We start from the raw sequence: 15,791 nt of genomic DNA on the forward strand, positions 1-15,791 counted from the left end.
GTCATTGAGGCCAAGAATTTAGCAAGATTGAAAAAAGGAATGGACATTTATATGGATAATATGAATATCCATAATGATAATAATTAATGCTAACAAATACTTTAGAAGGCATACAACATTTTATACTTAAAAGGTTACGACAATCTTTAATTGTTACAGATTAGGAACAGGCTTTGATGGAAGGGAGGGCAGATTATTTCACGTCTGCCTTTTGAAGGATTTTTTGCACCTTCTCCTAAAAATTTGATGCTGGCCCTGTCAGTGACAGAATAATGGACTAGGTGGACCACAGACTCTGATACACTATGGCAATTCCTATGTTCTCAACAAAGTGTATTGGAAAAACTATGCTGCCTAGATTCAGACCAAAGAAAGAAAGTGAGAGTTTATTGAATCAGGGCTTTCTGTCCCTGTGATTGTCCCAAGTAGCAGTTGTGGGGCCTAATCTTGCATCCAATGAAGTCAATGGTAGTTTTACCAGTGACTTCAATGGGATCAGGCCTCTACTTTGACAATTGAGCACATAGCACTCTTGCTTCCTGATGGTTGGTGTGAGATGCTATTGTAACCCACATACCTCCTGGGTGTGGTCTTCTGTCCTATCTAATGGCACTGAGACCACTTAGAGAGAGATATTAATGAGTCTGCTCTACCACCTGCTCTACAGCCTTAGTTAACAGCCAGTTGGCTTTTAGCTCATGCGGTAGAGGCTCATGCACTAGGCTCCAGAGATCCCCAGTTTGATCCCGCCCGCCGATATCAGGGTCTGTCAGTGTTACACTATCACAAACTAAATAACCTTTTCACTACTCGGCAGGGTTTTTAAGTTTCTCTTTATGATTTTAATATTCTGCTACAACATGATAAAGAGGAATTTAGAAAATCTATGCCAAATAGTAGTAAAATGGGATTTATTGGAGTCATAATGGGCAATCACCATGCTCCAGTGAAGTTCTATGGAAGCTCTGATGTCAAAGCAAAACAGTGGAGCTGTAGTGGCCTATCAAAATTTTGAGGGGGGCTGAAAGAAAAATTAATGTTATTTTTTAGGAGACAATGTACAGAATTGATTAGTAGTAAATGGAATTTTAAGATGTAAGAAATAAATATCCTAGTGCAAGTCTTCAACCCGCATCTTTTTGGCCCATTTAAAATAAAATGACACAGAATCAAAATGAGAGCTACAGGTTCCATAGTCATGCAACAGAGTTTAATTCCAAAGAACAGGAGAAGATATATACAAGCTTATACTGAAGAAGAATAGTTTCTATATTGATTGTCAAAGTTCTTTGTGAGGCCTGAGTAGCTCTCTGAGGGATAGTCCCCACAAACCACAAGATAAAAAGAGAAACAACAATATTTTACACTGGGATTTTCCTCTCACAAATCTCCTTAGCCTTCTTAATTATGTAACAGCATTTAGTTTCTTTCCGATCTCAGTCTCAATCATAATCCTTCTCTTCAGTCAAGCACATTTACACTCAACTCCCATTGAGGTCTGACTTAGCAAGAATGTCCCATTCATTCTGGAAAAACATCACTTTTGGTGAAAGATGTAAAGAAGAGCTTTGATCTTGATCCTACACTCCTAAGCCTCCCAGAGGGAGCAGAATGCACTAATGGTACAAGGTTATTAGGCAATTTACTTAGAACAGTGCGCAGAAAGGGTCTGGTGTTTGGCCTGAGAATACTATCAAAACTAAGCCTAGAGAAGGGGAGGGATAAGGAAGCTCCTTTGGGGAGACAGTACCATATCTTGTCAGAAAGAAGTAATCCTCCACATAGAAGGGGAAGAATTTAAAGTGGAAGGGTGGTAATATAGTAGTTTATATTGAAACCATTAAGTAAAAGGCTTGTTTCCCAGCTGCTTAAGCCCTGATGTCTGGTTCCTGCACAGGACTGGCAGCATTAGGAGTGTACAATACCAAAAGGGGAAGCCAGATGCCAGTTATTAGTCCTGAATAGTCCATTGGTTTCTCCTCCAAAAAGCCTCAGGTTTCCCAGACAGTCTTATCTTCTCAGAGAGACCTAGTCAGAAAGGACATGATAGAGCAGGAACTTTAACTGACTTCTCATTTTGTCCCAAGGTCCTGTAAAAGTCTATATATTTCAAAATCACAATAAATGTTTATGTCCAAGTTGTGATGTATCAGCCTATCAGAAAGATGTAGGTCAGAAGTTTAGAAAATGCAACTGGTGTCCTGTTAAAATAGGACAGGTGACTGATTGAGATTCAAACACTGGAAAGGCAAGGGATGAAGACAATGAATGTGGAATCTGAATGTCTTAAAGGCTGTATTTGGGGAAGATAATGAATAACTTGGGGATAGGACTCACCATACAATAGTTTAAACATATTTAATGCCTCAAATTGATATTTTGTGACTTTGGGAAATTAGACTGTGTGTAGTAAGAAGTTATTATTTTTCTATGGGAAATGCTTGGTTGAGTCAATCAGGATATAGGGTAACTATTACACGTTATAATTCTGAATAAGACAGTCAAGTTTTCATTCTGGTAGGTCATTTGTTTCTCTGCAGGTGGCTCTGTTGGCTTCTGGAATAGAATGCTATGAATTACATGTTACATAAATGAAAGACAGCTATAATTTCACATAACATTGTATTTAATTCTACAGAAGTCTTTAGGCCTAATGTAAAAATTCCATTGAATAATTTATCCAGCTAAGCATCTGTGGTCCCAAACTCCTAATTTAAAAATGTTGATAAATGAAGTATCTCTTTAGTTAATAAATGAAGTATCTCTTTAGTTATCCTTTGTCAGCAACATTCATTTTAATGGAAAGTGAGTTTACAGGGTTACATGATTGAACTACTGAGCCAAGTCAGTGTTGGCAAATGATGGGCTAAATTATTGATGTTACACACTAATGAATTCTGATGAGAAATAAAACACAGACATTACGTTTCAAGTGGTTCATAATTATTTTTGTACTTTAAAAGCAATTTTATTCTTTTTCCAAATCGTACTGGTTCTGTAAAACAAAAACATAGTTAGTGATTATAACTAAAATTATTGAGTTTGAGGCAAAAATGCTATTATTATGGTTGTATAAGCAAACTTACACAACCATAATGTTATTCACCCTAGGATTCTGATTTCTTTATATACTTCTGGGAAAAGATAATTAAATTAAATGTCTAAATTTTTAAACCACTGTCTTTAAATAAGATAATCTGCTTTGCAACCATGGTTAAGAGTTCAATAGATGAGTTTATAATCTATGATATATCAACATGTTTACTGGAGATCCATAATTAATTCAAATAATGACAAAAACAGAGGAGCTGCCAAAAAGAAGCTTTCAGCATGTAAACAGTTCATCTTTAAACCTGTGATACAGCATGGTGTATGCTACAAATGGATAGAAGGAGGTAATTCAACCCCAGATAGCCCGAAATGCTGCTGCGAGGTTAAATCATCAGTATAAAATGTCATAATCATATCTCCCTAATTTGTTACTCATTGCACTAGCTAAATTGATTTTAAATTCCTACTTTTAACTTGAAACATCACAGTCAGTATTTGATAATTCGGCAACGACTTCATAATATTCCACCCCAACCAATATCCTCCCGAAATACTACATTTCTAACTTTTCGCAGTTATAAAATGGAGGCGTCTATTGCAGTGAAGGCAAATCTAGCAAATATTTTTTGATTTTTTTTCTGATGTATAGTGGATAAATAACCACCTTTTTCTTTGGCTCATTGTTGCATTCCTTGCTCATGAAAAATTACCACTTATTTCTTTAACTAAACCAATAAATATGAAAACTCTCTATATTCCACCTATTCAAGATTATAGAAATCTTGTCCAAATGATCTTGTACAACTTCTGCACTTTGGGCCCAAATCTCACATGAGCAGCTCGTGAGATTGCAATACCATCACATCCAATCCAAACACTACTTCTGATTCAGCCTCACACTTGAACCCCACATACTAGCTAAAACCTCATTTGGATTTGAATACCTCATTCTCAGCCTCTTGCTCTAAATATACACACCCAAATAAGTATGCATAGTTATTGGAGGACAAAAGAATCCTAAATGCAACATTTTGCATCAGCTATAGCTATTCCAAAGCCTTATTTGGGAGGCTATTAACCGCTTTATGGCTGTATGAGTGTATGTTAATGTAACTGGAGAATTCACAGAAATATCTAAGCTAACGTTTCCTGTTATTTTAGTTTAGAAAATAGTGCCAAAATGATGGCTTTCCCAGTATTTATCTATTTTGCTCCATACTGGGGAATGATTAAGGGTGAAAAAAATAATGGTCCTGGTGGGAAACTGTGATACATCCCTGCAAAAAAATTTACAAAATTTCACAGGATATACCAAGTTATTTTAAGGAATTTTATTTGTAATTGTATGTCTTCCGCTCTGTTGTTCCATGTACCAATAAATCTGTTAAAATAACTAAATAACTCTGAAGCACAGGGGTATTAGCACTGGAGGAGAGAAGGAATAAGAGGTAGAACTGGTAAGAAATTTTTGGATGGAGTATTTTTCCATCAAAAAATGACAATTAGTTGACTCAGAAGTAAAACATGTCAATTTGAATGACCTGCTGCTGGAACATAGGTAAGATTCCAGTGGAATCCTCCCTGCCAGACAGGTTTCTAAACTTGCCTGCCTAGTTTCCCGCCAGATAACTCGCCTGGCTCTTCAGCATCCCTGGCTAGATTTGGTTTCCCAAGGCTGCCAGTTTCACAGTTGGGCAGCAGGGAGCCTGGAAGCCAGGACTCTCAGGGCTTCCAAGCTGCCTGCCTTGGAGCCAGGAATCCCTGGGGACTCTCACGTCTTTGAAGCATCTGGCTCCCAGCTCAGATAATGGCTCCAGAGTTGCCAGCGGCTTGAGCCAGGACCCTCAGTTCAATCCCCTGTGCACATGCTTTATGATACCATCTTTAATTACATGATCACATACTACTTTTTCACAGGATCCCTGCTTCATTCAGTGCATAGAATGGACTTGCTCTGGGAATCAATCTGAGTTACGTAGTGAAGGAGACTTGTCTGTAGGACCACTGCTTCATTTGTTGCAGAAGTTGGAAGGTGTGAAGTAAATGAGGCAGGGGACTGCCAGAAGAGAAGGGATGGTCTCATAGTTAAAGCAGTCGAATACTGGCCTGGAGAATTGGATTCCATCCCTTCCTGCACCTCAGAGTTCCTATGTGATGCTAGGCAAGTCATTTAAACCAAACTTTTCACAGGTGATCACTAACTAACTGTGTGTTCCTCATTTTCTGGTTGCCCAACTAGAAAAACTGGGATCTGATTTTCAGAAGTACTGAGCACTCATAACTGCAACTGAAGTCAATAGGAGCTGTGCTTTGAACAGATAAAGCGCTATTTAATGCTAAGTATTTTGAAAAATCAGGTCCTAGTTATCCCAAAGTGGGCACCCAAAATTAGAAGATACTTTGACCATAATCTCTCTGTTCTTCAGCTCTCCATCTGTAAAATGGGAATAAAAATAGCCCGTCACCTCACAAGAGTTTTGTGAATATAAATTTATTAATGTTTCTGAAGCATATGGATAATGTAATGATGAGAACCATAGAAAATCCCATGAAGGAATTAATAATTGTCTTCGGAGCAGATTTGAACAATGTGAAGTAAATAAGGCCTGGGACCACACACTGAACAAGGGGTAAAAAACATGCTGAATAGCTGCTCATTAAGTGAACAGTGTCCATTCTGTACACTGAATGAGGCAGGGGTCCTATGAAATAAAAATATGACCTGCAGCAGTTCATGCTCTCAACTCCAGAACTATACAAAGGAAATTATTATTATAAATTATTTGTTGAGCAGTGGGCTTAGTTTTCTAATGGAGGTAAAGGTCATGCAGCATTGGTTACTGTTCATTTAAACTTTGAGTGGAAAAAGTATTTTTTGAATTGTAGCACTATTGTGTGGTACTAGTCCAAGCTCAGCTGGGTTAGTTTGACAGTTACTATGACACTTCTCTACAATGAAAACGTTTTTAGCATTTTTGCATGGGCAGTATCATTGGTGCTTATGACAGGTCTCTGAGAGACAGGATGGATCTCAATTCTTCTCTCTTTTTGGTTACCAAGGAGTACCTCTAATAAAAACGGTTTCCCCTTTTCGCTACCACGCACAGACTAGATGATATTTTTTACAGAGAGGTATTGGATTTCTGGCATCATCACTTCTGGATACCATTGAGCTTGAATGCATTCTCTTGTGGACCAATTTGTGAGGTATTCTGGGAAAAATGTGGCTATGCTGAATCATATTGATTACTTATGTGTCTGAGGTAACCAGAGTAGAAGGCTCCTAGTCTAACCTTCAATAAGAAGAGCCTCCCAAGCTGAGTATGATTTGCTGGCTAGAGGAACCTTTACAAAAAAAAGTGAGGCTTATGCTGCTTGTGGAAAGAGGAACTTAGAACGCTAGCATCTGTAAAGGAGGAGGTTAAACACTTGGTTTAGGCACATCGCCACTGAAGCAACTCTCTTTATATGAAGTTAGCAAGTCCTGCAATATTTCTGTTGTTGCCTTTCGGATATACTGGGTTGATTACCCATGCAGACAGTATTAGTAGCAGGGCCACTGGAGGCCAGTACACAATTACTAAGAGTCATCAATATTGGCGTCAGTGCTTTAGAGGAAGTGATACTTTGCTTGACGAGGGTGGGGCACTAAATGCATCAAAACCTAAATACAACTCTGTCAAGGTATGAACCCCCACTCTGAACCTTAGCGTCCAAAAGATGGGGTACCTGCATGAACCCCCCTAAGCTTAATTACTAGCTTAGAAATGGTAGAGCTGCCACTACCCAAAAATATACTGACTTGGGTCTCAAAACAAAGGGAAATAAACAATTCTCCTCCTTTCTTCCTCCCAGATCCTCCCTTCCCTGGGTTACACTAGGAGATCACTGTGATTCAACTCATTGAATCTTAAAACAGAGAGGAAATCCACCTTCCCCCCCCTTCTTCACTCCCCCTCCCACAGAAATAGTGATACTAACACAAGGAGAAATCAGGTTTTTCCTCCCCCCTTCTCTCCTTTCTCCTACCAATTCCCTGGTGAGTATAGACCCCCCTCCCTTTGGGTCTTACACAAGATAACCAAAAAATCAATCAGGTTTTTAAAAAGGAAAACTTTTAATAAAAGAAACAAAAAAGTAAAAATTATCTCTGTAAAATCAAGATGGAAAATGTTACAGGGTCTTTCAGCTTATAGACACTAGAGAGAATCCTCCCCCCAGCACAAGTACACGTTGCAGCAAACAGAGATACAATCATTCCAGCAAAAATATACATTTGCAAATAAAGAAAACAAACAAAAAGATTAAACCACCTTTCTAACTGGTACTTACTAAATTGAACAGAAGAGGCTTTTTCAGAAAGATTGGAGAAATCTGCTTACATGTCTGGCCCCTCTCAGAACCCAGAGAGAACACACAGAAAAAAACCCCAAGAAGCACAAACAAAGGCTTCCCTCCACTGAGATTTGAAAGTATCTTGTCTCCTGATTGGTCCTCTGATCAGGTGTTCCAGGTTTACTGCTAGTTAACCCTTTACAGGTAAAAGCGACATTAGCCCTTAACCATCTGTTTATGACAAACTCATTTACACCAAGTGCTATACACATGTCTATATGCACATCACCTCATATATTTTAATGGGAGATTTGTCTGAGTATGGACATCAAAATTTTGCTGTATGCCATGAGAAGTGAAGAAATGGACCAAAGAGTCAAGGAAATCAAATGTGGTTTTTGAGACTAGCCTCTGCTTTCTCCCCAAAGACGTCCCCTCCACCATATAGATCATCAGACATGAGTATTTATGAGAACCCATGCCAGGGTCAACTGCTCTTGCCACTGTGTCACCAACATGAAAGGAGTGAATCCACAGAGTCTGGGAGAACTTGACATGGTCATCATTTGGATCTACCTAGTCACAAAACTCAACAGTATGCTGATTTAAAAGGACCAAGTTTGAGATCAGATTGTGAATAAAGCCAGAGATTCTGATCTAGATTACATAAGCATAAGGGGAAAAGTCTTAGACTTCTAAAGTGACATCCTACCTACTGACCTCTGTGTTTAATTAGGAGAACATATTAATTGGAAGTCCAAGTAAGTGTGGCCCTCCTGGTAGGTGAAATGAAAATACTCCTACATAAAAAGTATACGGCAAGCATTACAAGGAGGAACGGAAAGTTCCAGTTATGTTCAATGTGCTCTAGAGGTGATGGACCATCTTGAGCCAATGAAGATAAATAGAATTTGGATCTTATTGGCAGAAGCGTGGCCATTCAGGTGGGGTGCAAGGATATTCATTTGCCTGACCTGACAAACTGTTCAGATCAAAAGCCACTAGCCCATATGAGCCGAAACAAAAACCAGCTATCTTACTTGTCACAATTCCACTTTCAACATACAAAAAAGGTTTACAAATGAAGAATTGGTTCCCAGTGAAATTTATCTTCCATCTTCTAAATGGTTACTACAAATAATCACAAGTAAATATGAAAAAGTTTAAAACTAATTAAAAAGTGTGTAGCAATGTCCCCTTAAGAAAAGTTATCTGTCATCTAACTCCATATGTCTCCAAGACAAGACAGAAACAGCAAGACTGCTAAAGTGAAATCAGCAGGCAAAAAAGATTGCAACTGAGTGTAATCAGCATAAATGGTGATAACTCAACCCATAACAGAGCAAAATAAAAGAGTGAGCATAAAGCATTTGAAGATCATCAACCCTGAGGGACATCATAACACACCTGTGTTAATAAGTTAGAGAACAAAAGATGGCCTTAACAAACTGACTACCATCTGACAAATAAGAAGCACACCATGAATGAATTGCTTTCAAAAGATAGGAGGGAAGACCCTGCCACCAGTGTCCATGATTATAGATGGCCCTGTCCTAAGAGGAACTGCATTTGGGTACTCTGCATGAGAACAGTTGAACAGGATGCCAGGATCATACTTAACTGTGCAGATCCACTGACTATTTCCTCATTACAGGATGCAGGAGCCACAAGGATAACTGCAGCAACTTTCCTGACACTTTACAACCTTGGAAGGGAGGATTTCTTTCCTTTGCTGACCTTTGCCAAATTGCCCAGATGAGGATATGGCCCAAAGAACATAATAGGATAGATGTCCTCTGGTGTAAATTAGTATAATTCCACTGAAGTGACTGGGCTATGTTGAATTGCGTCATCTAATAATCCTGCCCAAGTGATTTAAAAAAGACCCCAGGATAATTCATAAAGTTTAGTGCAACTGGGAAAAGCCATAAATAGTGCAAGAACATTGGAGTCAAACTGAAACAAAAGGGGACTGATCCTTTTCTGCCTTGCACCTTATGTAGTTATTTAACTATCAAATCAGAATTCTCCAAGCTCTGAGAACTGATGGTAGACTTTTATAGCCACTTTGCACAACTGAGAATGACTACGCAAAGGACAAAGCAGTGGAGAGCCAGGCCCACAATCTTTACGTACTCTTTCAATGGCAGTCCTGTGGTTTGAGTATCAGAGGAAACCATTTGTCAAACAATATAAAGTGTCAGAGATGATACTAATGATACTGTCTTTCCCAGTATTTAGCCATAAAGACAATTTTGGCAATGGGACTATAGCTGAAAAAAACCACCTTCACCTAGAAAGGATGGTCTAAATCGAGGAAGGTCAGGATTGAGTTATAGTTACAGGGCTAAATATAGATACATTCATCACCAAGGAGCTTCAAAAGTTCAGCCAACACTTGCTATTTCAGGTAATTCACCAGATTACCATAAAACGTTCATAACTGTCACGATTAAAGTAGATGAATACCTAAGCTACTGAAGAACCAAATAATCAAAACTCCACAACAGTACTGTACTACTTACTAGACAAAATTTCAATTATATAGCAAATACCTTTTGCAAATACCTACATTTTACACTGCTGTGTGAGTGTACGCCTAACCTTTTTAATCTAAATTATTTTCTTAAAATATTTTGTATTCTGTAACTGATTGAAAAATATATTTAGTGTTTTGCAAGGTGTCCTGGAAACTGAAATCCTCTAGTGATCTATAGAACAAGGACAGCACACATAACAGCAGTGTATTTTCCTGCATATCACTGCACCAACGTGCCTCAAACCTGGACAGCTTTGATTTTCAGAAAAATTGGCATAAGCTCCTATGGAATATTTTGGGCTTTAACTCCCATGCAATTATGTTTGGATCAAAAGTCAGTTTAGTGTATGACCTCCACATGGAACTTTCTTTTAGTTCCACACAAATTCTTCGCTCAGAGACATTAAAGACATCTGAAAGCTCCACAGAATTTAAGGAAAACACTGTTTAAATTAGATCCAGGGCTGCCCAGAGGATTCAGGGGGCCTGGGATCTTTGGTGGCACTCCGGGACCTGCTGTGGGTCTTTGGGGCACTTTGGCAGCGGGTCCCGGAGTGGAAGGACCCCGCCCGCCGAATTGCCACCTAAGAGCCAGCACTTTGACGGCGGGTCCCGGGGCAGAAGGACCCCCCCGCTGCAGGTCTTTGAGACACTTCAGCGGCGGGTACCAGAACGGAAGGACTCCCCACCGCCGAATTGCTGCCGAAGACCCAGAGCAGAAGGACCCTGCTCCAGGGCCCCTGAAAAGCTCTCCTTTTGATCTGTCAAATTCTGACATTGGGTGCTCTCGGATAGCATGAAGGGAGATTTTTAACATGAGAGAGGTGGGAAGATTGTACGAAGACATGATAGTCTTGCCCAAGAAGTAAGTTTCCTGTACTCTTCTCTCCAAAAATATAAGTAAATAGGCCAAAATTGCCAACATGAATTATTTGAGCCAATGACTTATGCATCAGCAAGGTACTCCATTGTAAATCTGCATTCAGGCATGTTTATTCTTATATTATGTAACCCTTCTGCCCCTCTGAGTTGGCAGCAACAAGGGCCGGGTTCAGTATCCAGGGGTTCCGTTTCAATAACCCAATGCCAAACCAGCTCGAGCCCCCACCCAGTGACCTGGGAAAATCTTACACACACCCCTAGGTGCCTCAAAGAGGCAATGCTTCCCCTCTCGCAAGCACAGAGTCTCGGTGTAGCAGAAAAGGTTTAATACATGAGATAAACAACAAACACTAAATTGGGAAAAACACCTCAACTAGAGTTCATAGACCAAACCGTGAGCAAAGACCCACCCCAGGAAATTGGGCTGTGTCCTCTTTCCTGGGCTCTTGAGTCCAGCAACCCCCAAATCACCCACAGTCCCAAAAGTCCCACAATCCCCAAAGTCTCTGTCCTGGGTCAGTGCAGCCCCAAAGTTCGAGAGTCTATCTGCAGAGGTTCCCCCCCCCCAGCCTGGGTAGAAAGGGGCACCTTACGTGGTCCGGGGCCAACTGCCCTGCCTCTCCGTGGGTTCTGCTCCCGCCTTCTTCACGAACTGCTGCGCTTTACCAGCCGCTCCACTCTGCTCCTCCAGCCGTCCTTACAAACTGCTCCGCTCCACCAGCTGCTCTGCTCCACCAGCTGTCCTGTGAGCTGCTCCAGTTGTCCCTGCAAACTTCTCGGCTCTGCTCGCTCTGTGGGCCGCTCCACCCGTCTCACAGCTACTCCGCTCTGCCAGCCGCTCTGCTCCACCAGCCATCCCCACAAACTGCTCCATTCCGCCAGCCGCTCTGTTCCACAGTATAGCTTTGGTCTCCCCACTAGTTAGCACAGTACTCAGTGCTCTCAGCTTAGTAATTTCAGCTCTTTAGTGATTTTCAGCTCTTAGTGATTCCAGCTCATAGTAGGGGAGCCCCAGTGCTAGTGCACCATTAGCCCAAAGTGAGTTCAGCTCAGTAACCTGTATTTAGATTCTTAAGGGAATAAAAAGTCAACTCTAACATTCCACAGTGGAGAGAGAAGGGGCTAGAACTGGTGCTTCTGGCTCCACAAGGAGACTGCACCACCAGGCACAAATACCTGTCCCCAGCCTCTCTCAATTCTCTGGGTTTTGGAACCCATGTCCCTTGTCTAGCAAGTACCACCCAACTGAGGGTGAGTCATTTGTCACCAAGCAGTCCCACAGCTTGGCAGTCTGGGATAGGGTAGGCGTGGTTATGCAAATACACTCTCTGAAATTCTTTCCACCAGATGTCAGTGTAGAGCTTATCCTGAATCTGCTTACATTATAAAAGTGAAATCCTTAATCCTTTTTTTAAACATCACAACTGAAATTTGACATTTTTAAATTGTGTTTTCCACTGCAAGCATAATCACTGTGAGTATGAGCACTTAATGGATCCCTTCTATTTCAAAGGCAGAAATTAAACATGAAAACACAAAGTGACGACATGGGTAATGTTAGAATTGGAATCTACATTTTAAAAAGTTTTGAGGGCTGAAATAAAAGGGGCTATGCAAAGTAAAATAGCATATATATTTCACTTTTAGAAAAAAAAAGAATGGGTTAAAGCACTCATATATTATACATGGGCAAAAGTAGATTTCCTCCATGATCATATACATTTAGTTTAGTAAAAAGCATAAAAATCAAAAGCTTTTCTGAATGTGCATTTTATTCCTAGTTCTAGCAGCATGTTACAGAAAATATGGAACTCATAACCAGTGGAAAAAGAATGATGAGTGTGTATACCTGATCAGCTGGTGCTCCCAGAAATTCTGGCTTCATAGGAGACACTCATTATTTTTGGTGCTTTGGATGCCACTAGTGTTGTTGCCTTTTTTACCCTTCGACCCTTATCTACTTAGCACATGATTTCTAATCTCTCATACCTGCCACACACAAGTTAATAACAAATAACAACCATACAAAGTCTGTTATGAAAAGATCCAATGTGTTTGATAAATTGTACAAACTGATTCCAAGTTATGGTGCTAATTTTCTGCTCCACTTTGCTCTTTTTATGCTGCTCAGGTGACCAAAAGGGAACAGATCTTGGATGTATCCTCCTAACTACTGGGGACTGCCCAGCAAGTATAGAACCAGCTCGGTCATCTTCCAGGTACACCATCTTCTTCACAGCTCCTGAGGCAGGAGGCAAGGAGGAGGACTGCAATGTATTCTGGTTATGCTCAACTAGTTGGACAGTGCCTTGGTTCTGCAAACAGCTATTGCATTTTGGGAAACCCCCACATCGCTGCAATCTATTTTAGGTTTTTGCAGAGAAGCAGGGAGCAGTAGCTGGCTCCCTGGTGACTCCCTCTCTGCCTTATTGTGCATAATCTTGGGAAGCAGGGAACTTGGCCCTAACTGTCCAAGGATAATTTAAGTCTGTGATGAAACTCTGCCACTTAAAAGGCAGTCACTTTTGGTGCTGGGCCAGCTGGCTCTAGGTGCTCAAGTGGAATGGGGATTTATGGACAGCTTGAACTAAATGCTCCAGAGACAGCAAGCAGCCTGTGCTCCACCTATCATGCTTATTACCAGGTATACTGCTTATTACCATGAACAATTTGATTGATTTCGGCATGATTATTCCCAAAAGTAAGCTCTACAATTAGTAAATCGTTGCAGGACTTGGCCTGTTGACTTATACATTTTAAGTGAGACAATTATGAAAATCTATTTTTTCCAATCATAATTAATGTAGGCGATTTTCTTTTCCATTAGATGGGATCCCTCCCAAAGGGGTTCTGGACAGCAACTGTGGTGCCATGTGGGCCATGGAAGGCCAGCAGGTAATCTGCGGGGATGGAATCATGAAGATGGCCTTTGACTCTGGCCGCTTCTGCAGTTTCCTGGCCAGAATGTGAATTATGGAACACTGCCAAATGAAATATGACTGATCAACAACTTTGCGGCAATCAGAACTGAGAGTAAAGCCCCTCTCTTTACCCAAGATGTCCTACAATAGCAACCCAATTTCATATGTTTATTTTCTCAGACATAAGCACATGAACAAATAGATATAACACTCCATTCTTATCCTACTTGACTTCTCAGCTCCTTTATGACACTGTCAACCACACTCTTCTTCTTGAAATTTTGTCCGACTTTGGCTTTTGTGACTCAATCCTCTCCTGGTTCTCCTCCTATCTCTTTAAGTGCTCCTTCAGTGTTTCATTTGGAGGATCGTCCTCTTCAGTGCTCCATCTTTCAGGGGGAGTCTCATAGGACTCCATATTGGGCCCCTGCTCTTCTCCCTCTGCACTGTCTCTGGGTTATCTTATTCACGTATACGACTTCAATAATTGTGACATGATGACTCTCAGATCTACCGCTCCACCTCTTACCCATCTCCTTCTGTCCAAACTAAAATTTCAATCCGTCTTTCTGATATCTTGTCACTGACATGCAGCCATCCACTCAAGCTTAATCTGACTAAAGCAGAGATCTTTATCTTTTCCCTCAAATCCTCTCCTCTCCCTCTTTTTAAAGTCACTGTGGAAAACATCACCATTGTTTCTGTCATGCAGGCCTGAGACCTGGGTATTATCTTCAACTTGTCCCTCTCTCTAGACCCTTTCATTCAAGCAGTGTTTAAATGTTGCTGCTTCTGCCTGTAAAACTTATGCAAGATCTGGCCTTTATTCTCCAGCCACACAGCTAAAATTCTCCTGCAGACCCTCATCATCATGTGTCTTGACTACTGTAACATCCTTCTCTCTGGTTTTGACAAATCTCATCTTGCCCGATTTAAAATCCATTCAAAACCCTATAGCAAAAAAATCTTCTTGGTTCATCTCTTTGATCATGTCACGCCTTTTCTTTGCATTGCTCCACTGACCCCCCCTTCTTCACCACAACATCATATACAAACTTCTTATCTTCACTATTAAGGCACTCCACAGCCTATCCCCGCCGTATCTGTGAACTCATGTATACTTACACGACGTCAAGTCCCAACTCCACTCTGCTAATGACACTGCCCTTAATTGTCCGTTTGTCAAATTTTCCAACAAGCACTGCCATGCATTCTCATATGTCACCAGGTGTTTGAGGAAGGAGCTCTCTGTAAAAATCTGCAAGGCCACTACATTATCCTCCTTTAAATCTCTCCTTACAACCCACCTAAGCCCTGGTGCCTACAAAACTCTTGAGAATGGTTAGGCACCTTGTGTGCTGTAACTTCTGCCTATTTCACTGTTCATCACTGTCACTATTATTATCTTGTGTTCCATCCTATCTGTTTATTGTATCCAATGTATGTTATTAGAATGTAAAGTCTCCTAGCCAGTAACTGTCTTTTTATTTGCACAGTGCCTGGCACAATGGGGCCCCAGCCTCTAGGCACTACCACAATATAAATATTAAATAACAAAAATAACAAACCAAGCCCATCTCTTGCTGGTGAGAAAGGAGGAGAGAGGTATCATTATTGTCATTTTTTAGACTTAGGAAGCACTCAGATACTACGGTGACAGACACCAGTATAAGAGCTTATATAGCTATTTGCTAAATGGTTAGAGACAATCTGGCACTAACAATGCTAAATTGAAGGCATCAGTTCACGCAGAAATGCAACAATCCATATGCTGGGAATCACAAAATACAATTACATTTTGCTGACAGGAAACACGCTTTTAAATACCTCAGAACTGTTTTCTATGGCCTAACTGAACTAGCTTTTCCATTATAATTTTCTATGTTTCCTATGGGCTTGTCTGGACATAATGTGGTCATGTGCTCTCCGGGGATGCGATTTCCAAAGAGCATGAATTTTTTCCCATCAATTGGTCTGTGTAGACCGAACACTGGTACACGTTGCTCCTGCACATGTCCACACGGGCACCCCTCACACTGCCCCTGCTCCCAGATTTGATACCG

The 15,791-nt window shown here is 40.7% G+C and overlaps 1 protein-coding gene across 1 annotated transcript in view; it reads right to left on the minus strand.

The window, feature by feature from the left end:
- Nucleotides 1–15,791, minus strand: part of CCDC178 (coiled-coil domain containing 178) — a 360,418-nt gene that overhangs the window by 19,010 nt on the left and 325,617 nt on the right. The gene's annotated exons all lie outside the window — the stretch shown is intronic.

Source organism: Gopherus evgoodei, chromosome 2, assembly GCF_007399415.2.
Source record: "Gopherus evgoodei ecotype Sinaloan lineage chromosome 2, rGopEvg1_v1.p, whole genome shotgun sequence".
In the NCBI taxonomy this organism is placed as follows: Eukaryota; Metazoa; Chordata; order Testudines; family Testudinidae; genus Gopherus; species Gopherus evgoodei.